Source organism: Limulus polyphemus, unplaced genomic scaffold (assembly GCF_000517525.1).
Source record: "Limulus polyphemus unplaced genomic scaffold, Limulus_polyphemus-2.1.2 Scaffold2280, whole genome shotgun sequence".
In the NCBI taxonomy this organism is placed as follows: domain Eukaryota; kingdom Metazoa; phylum Arthropoda; class Merostomata; order Xiphosura; family Limulidae; genus Limulus; species Limulus polyphemus.
In genome coordinates, this window is record NW_013667890.1 from 129,813 (window position 1) to 136,233 (window position 6,421).

Sequence of the window (6,421 nt, forward strand, 5' to 3'; positions counted from 1 at the left end):
CCAGCGGTAAATTGAGGGACCTCTAACGAGAAAATCCGGAATTTTATTCCTCGTGGTGGACAGACCGCAGATTGCCAATTGACTAGCTTTGCGCTAAAACAAACAGACTCTCTTTCAGCTGTGGGCGCTTTACCAAAGTAACAGTCAATCTCGTAATCATTTATTAATTCACACTGTGAGTTTGTTCGTTCATGTGATGTAATACACCTACCAGTGAGGGTGAGGGGGCTAAAACGCACCTGAAAGGTCATCCAGGCATGATGGGGAATAGAAGTAGGTCTTCACGGGCATCGGGTTTCGTGTTCCTCTTCTGGATTTAGAGAGTGCCATGTTTGAAACTGTTCATACTCCCCTTTCACAAGCTGATGGGACCAAACTTCTTATACGTGCTCAGCTATCATGAGTGTTTGTCTTTTTTTTTGTTTTTTGTTTGGTATGAACCCCTTGATTTAAATTTGAAAAGTAACTGAGGTAATGAAGAGGATTAATCAGTACACTGGGGCCTCTTTGAATCATGAGGGGGACTTTGAATCCTACAGTGGAGTGTGGGTATTATATGCTAGATTAGTTTTTAAAAAGTGGATAAAATCAATGTGATAGTAGGTGCTGCTAGCTGACTGTATTTTCTCTGACCAGAAGTTGAAAATTTTCGGATCTTTGACCTGGCCGTTTAGCCTAGGTGCGCATAAGGTACCATTCACGTTTTAAATTCCAATTTTTGAACTGGAAGATTAAGAAATTGGCTAACGAAGCAACTTTGTTAATTAAACAAACATCATATAACTTACTTAATTTAGCCTTCTTTATAACTGTGTCAGTAAACCAGTGTGAAAGCAAATTCTGTGTTTTTACTGAAAACCACAATGCTAATTTCAGGACGATATCTTAAATTTTTACATTAAATTGAAATTTTAGATTCTTGGTTAAAAGTTTTTTTCACATTTAGTTCAGAAAGTTTTTATCAGTATTCTGTTACAGAGTTGAGTACGTTATATTAAAACGATTTTGAATGGAAAATTAGCAATTCACGTGACAACCACAGTTGATATAAAATCGCGGTGGAACGGCAAGTATCAAAACTACATTTTGACATTTTTGGAGGATCGTGAATCGAGGAAAATGGATCGCCCTTTCAGGCGTAAAATAATCAGACACTGAAATTATTACAAAGATGTGTTCAGATCGAAGATTTAGAATTTCCAGCATATGGTAGCTGTTGTAGTTAATGGCATTGGAAAACAAAGGAATATGGATAAACATGGGACTCCACAACCATCCAGAAAGAGACCTGCAGCAATCAAATTGTACCTCAGTCATGATAAACAACGTGCAACGTTTGTAACAAGTAAGAACCCGCGAACGAAAAGATCAGTGTTAAACCTCAAGCTCCAATATGCAACATCATCAAGAAGGATCTCCGTCTGGAAAAGCAACATAACTCACGTCAACCGTCGAATATCACAAGCAGGTAGAGTATGAAACTGATGTTCGTGTTATTCCATACAAGTACATGCTGGTCAACCTAGGAAACTGTTGTTCCTGTACATTATGTGGTTTATGGAAAGCGTGCAGGAAGTAGTGTTGTGTTTCGGACACGACAGCCTTATGACGGAGCTTTTTGCAATGGAAACTACGCTGCTATTGTGGAGATGCATAGCTGGATAGAATATGACCGTACATGATGATATGAACTCCACGGCGTGCGTATGCTCAAAAATCGTTTTAATATAACGTACTCAATCCTCTGTACAACTCTGGTTATATATATTGATATCGAAACTTCTCTAACTTCCAGAAGTTTGCACAATCAATATGATTGCAAATAAATTGACCAACTTGTTGTTAAAACAAAAAGCAATTTGATATGTTAAAATTCCATGATGAATAATATTTTTTAGTAGACGTGAGGATATGGAAACGTATAAGCATGTCACTAAGAAGAATATGAGTTATATTTCTTTCATCATTATAATGGTTTGATCCAACTCACTGATTGAAGAACTTGTCTTAACCTAATTCATTGACTGTAGAATTATAATTTTCTGAATTAAGATTAATGTTTTGATAAGGCCTCCATGTTCGCCAAAAAAAAAAACAATGTAAAAATATAGACAGATACAGACAGACAGTTAGTTAGATAGATAGATGATTATCGTAGTTAAAAATGAATGAACTGGGTGGGCAGCCATTTAAACTTTTATTAAAGTTCAAACTAAGACTCACGTTAGTGGCAAAGTCGAAGTGCTATAACTTTACTATGGGAAGAAATTTTAAATAAAAATTGGGTGATCTTAAAAGAAATGATATATATATATATATATGAAGAAATTAGACTTTTAGAGAAAAATCACCTTTAAAACTATGGTAGTAATTCATTTACTCGGCGACGCTTCGAGCAAACGTTCTTATTATCAAGCCAGAAACACGCCTATCACAAACTACTGCAGGACACTCTGAAAGAAATAAAACACACGTGTAAAGAGTGTTAGCGTATTTTTATATAACGGTTGAATAAATTGAAGGCCAACAGCCTAGTTTAACCACCCTGGAACGATGGTGATCTGCGTAACGCACATAATATGTTTATATAAAATTAGATTATCTTCAAATATATGATGTGGCTTATCTCCAACTTAGTTAAGATCAGAAAGATACACAGCTAAACTCGTTAAGCCATGAATAATGCTATTTTTATGTGCTTTATGTATCTTTCTTAATCGTTTCTTTTATTTCTTTAGTTTTAACCAATAGCTTGTCAGTATTTTTTTTAACTTTGTTATATTCTTATTGACATATTGTTTAAATCCAGTGTTTTTATCCTGCGTAAAGTTCTTTTCTCGTGTATTGTATTCCTTTCTTAAAGTCCTTCAGTAGTTAATTATTTGCCCACAGGCTCATTTATAGCCTGAAAAGTCGCTCGGTGGGTCAGCGGTAAGTCATACAACGCTGAAATCCGAAGTTAGATTCCCTATGGTTGGCAGAGCGCAGATAGCCGATTGTCCAGCTAAACACAATACTAACAACTGGCTTCAAAAAGATCGTTTGTTCGAAGTGTCGCACAAAAAAAACTGAACATTTTTAAAGGATTTATCTCTTAAAAAGTATAATTTCTTTATTTTATTATCTTCGTGTGTTTTTTTATGTATTTGTGTGTGTGAAGAGGTCACTAAGACACCAAGATATACAGCTCAACTGGTTTTGTCGGTGAAGCCAGGAATAATGTTATTGTTTCCAAATTTTATGGTTTCTTTTTTAAAGCAAGTTATGATGAATTGAGTATCATCTCCATCATCCACGAAGTTCTCTAATGCTATGTTCATCACACACACACATTACGCGCGTTACGTAATTCCATCATCGTCCCAGGAAGGTTGAATTAGACTGTTGGTTTTCAATTTATTCAGCTGCTATAGGTACGCATGAGTCAGTAGAAGATGCAATTAGAAACAAGTCTGTGACTAGGGATCGTCAAAACATTTTTAAACAAATAAAAATCTGACTTTAAGTAAGTGAAGGATAAAAGAAAAACCATTCTGATTTGTTACTTAACGTTATTTGTTACTCTTAAACGTACATTTTATTCAAATGAGAAAACAACTAATTCTAATGTTTAATGCATGAAGACTGAAATAATGAGTCGCTCCCTGGTATCCAAGCTTATGTTATCCATCGGAGCTAAAGCCCAAATCAGTGAGTGAATCATCATCCTCCCGGACATATGACACAGCCCTCAATAGGACCTATTTAATAGCACAACTCAGACGAATTACGTGTACTAGCTACACACAAAATATCTAGTTTCTGATTGGCCAACGTGAGGAGTTTGGGTTCCAAATTATGTGCCATAGGCTAATGTAATTTATCTGTTGAATGTCATCGTAATCAAATCCTAATGCTTTATGATGTAAAGTAAACGTGTATTGAACTATTACGGATTATAAAAAACGGTATTATCAAACTATACCTTCATACTTAATACCAATTGTCTTTATTAATGCCACTGCAGGCACTTTTTAGCATTAAAATTAGTGATATGTTCATAATAAAAGCACATAGAGATATTTACGAGGACTGTGAAACATAGTTTTTCCTCAAGTAAAAACAGGGTAACCACTGCACTTAACTATCAACTTGTGACACTGGTTGCAGACAATAATGGTATATCCAGCTTGAATAAATTACTCAGCACATCGTTCACTAATGTTCAAAAGCAATAGTGTACTTTGATATATATATATATAATCAATAGAAAAGGGGAAAAAAATCATTGTTCAACCAGAACTGAAGTACTGCCGGATAAGGTTGAAATTTGGAAATATTTGAAATAACGTTGTTGCAACCAAGACACAAAACACTAAAACCCATTTATTTTACCTAGTCTTCTGTAGGGTACTGGTATTTTCAACCTGGGGTAAGTGGCTCGGTCAGAGACCCTTAGAGTTCAAGTATAGAGTCCGTGATTTTCATTTACTGACCAGAATGAAAACAATCATTTAGCAGTATCCTCCATCAAAAGAGTTTTGTCTGGATTTGAATCGAATAACAAATTAACTGCCACTCTTATAACACCTCCACAGCCGAAAGTTCGGAGCATGTTCAGCGGCATAGCAGCACGAATATTAGATCGTCCACTCCGAAGCCTGTCACGTTACCCATTAGACCACGTCTGATCTATTTGAAAGAAGAAAATAATTGGTTCGACTTTCAGTTTGTTTGTAATTAAGCACAAAGCTACACAATGGGCTATCTGCGCTCTGCCTACCACGGGTATCGAAACCCGGTTTCTATCGTTGTACGTATGCTGATATACTGCTGTGCCACGGACTTTCAGAGATAACTGAACAGTGACCATAGAAAGATGGGCATCTCGAAAGTAGTAAAAACCTAAAATAATTAAATATCTAAACAAATGTAACCCTTGCTTTGTGGGAATGTGGTCCTAATCTTTTTCTTGTAGGACCACATTGTGTCTTTCGTTATTTGTATAGATAAAGATAAAAACATACCAATTTTCAATATAGTGTTTCGTAATGAAATAGTCACGTTAGTCACGTCGTTAAGATGAAGAAAGCAATTGAAATTCATATTTACCTAAAGTTACTCTTGAATAGTATAAGAAAAATAGAACAAGTAACTAGTAGACGCGCTCTTTGCAATGTAGACACTTCAATCTCATCTATCTCATTCCACCAGTAAGTAGGAAGAGAAGTGGAGCGTGAGGGGATGATGGTGGGAAGAAAACGACAAAACATGACTCACCACGTGAGCAGGCTGTACATTTTTAATCAAGAGCCCGTCAATAGTGAATATGTAGCATGTCCAATGTTCCGTAGCGACTCTAAACAAGGAACAGTCTACCACTCCGAATCGGGAAAAACGAAAGATAGTCAAACTGACGGTTGGAATTTAAACCTCATGGGGTGGAGGGTGGGAGGGAATAGAAATGAGAATATTAGTCATCCATTCACTGAAACCGTCAAATTTTGCAAAAAAGGTTTGGAGAAACGTGATGGTAACGGAGAGAGAATCAGAAAAAAAAATTAAATTAACAAACTATGATGGAATGATTGAAGATTTAAAATCTCAAGAAAGGCTTTTAAATGTAAGAAATTTTCTCCATTAGATCATAGCTTGGCAGGCTAGGATACCAGAACTAGTTCTTTAGTAAATAGTTACATTTTATATAGTGTCCGGAGTGTTTAGTGTCAGCTGTATATAGTTAACAGACCACAGCCTATTTATCTTTGTTCTGTACTGCACAATGTGGTCAAGTTTTACGTTTTACAATACATTAACCCTCAGATTATTGATGGAGGTTCATATGGACCCCATTGAATTTTTTGAAACACGATTTTCTAAAATATTTGTGTGCCAAGTTGCTAGGGGGTCGATTAATTTGTTAATTACAAAACTTTTATTGCATATGAGTCAAATAATCAAATAAACAAAATTACCATCCCTGGTGTAATTATTCGCACTAATTACTCGAGTTCTTTTCTATGTGTTCTACACTGATAATCAGTGATTTCACCCAACATGTTTGGTCAGTTTATTTTAAAGTGGGTGTCGTAACAGGCAAAAACATAAAAATAATCACTCAGATATAATATGTCCATCTCACCTCTGGTATAAAGAGAAGTCGGTAATTTGAGGATTCAACACGTCCTTTTGTTACACATTTTATATACGGTTGCTTCATGTGTTTTAATGCACTATAAATTGTCTTTTAGCCATTTCTCATGCTACAATACACACAAACATTACCTTTAGTTGCACAATGTGTCTAGTATTGCTTTTCCTATTACAATACACACAAACATTACCTTTAGTTGTACAATGTGTCTATTATTGTTTCTCCTATTACAATACACACAAACATTACCTTTAGTTGTAAAATGTGTCTATTATTGTTTCTCCTATT

At 35.5% G+C, this 6,421-nt stretch overlaps 1 protein-coding gene across 1 annotated transcript in view; it reads right to left on the reverse strand.

Moving 5' to 3' along the window:
- LOC106466502 overlaps nt 1-6,421 on the reverse strand; it is a 37,558-nt gene that overhangs the window by 8,734 nt on the left and 22,403 nt on the right. The window lies entirely within an intron of this gene.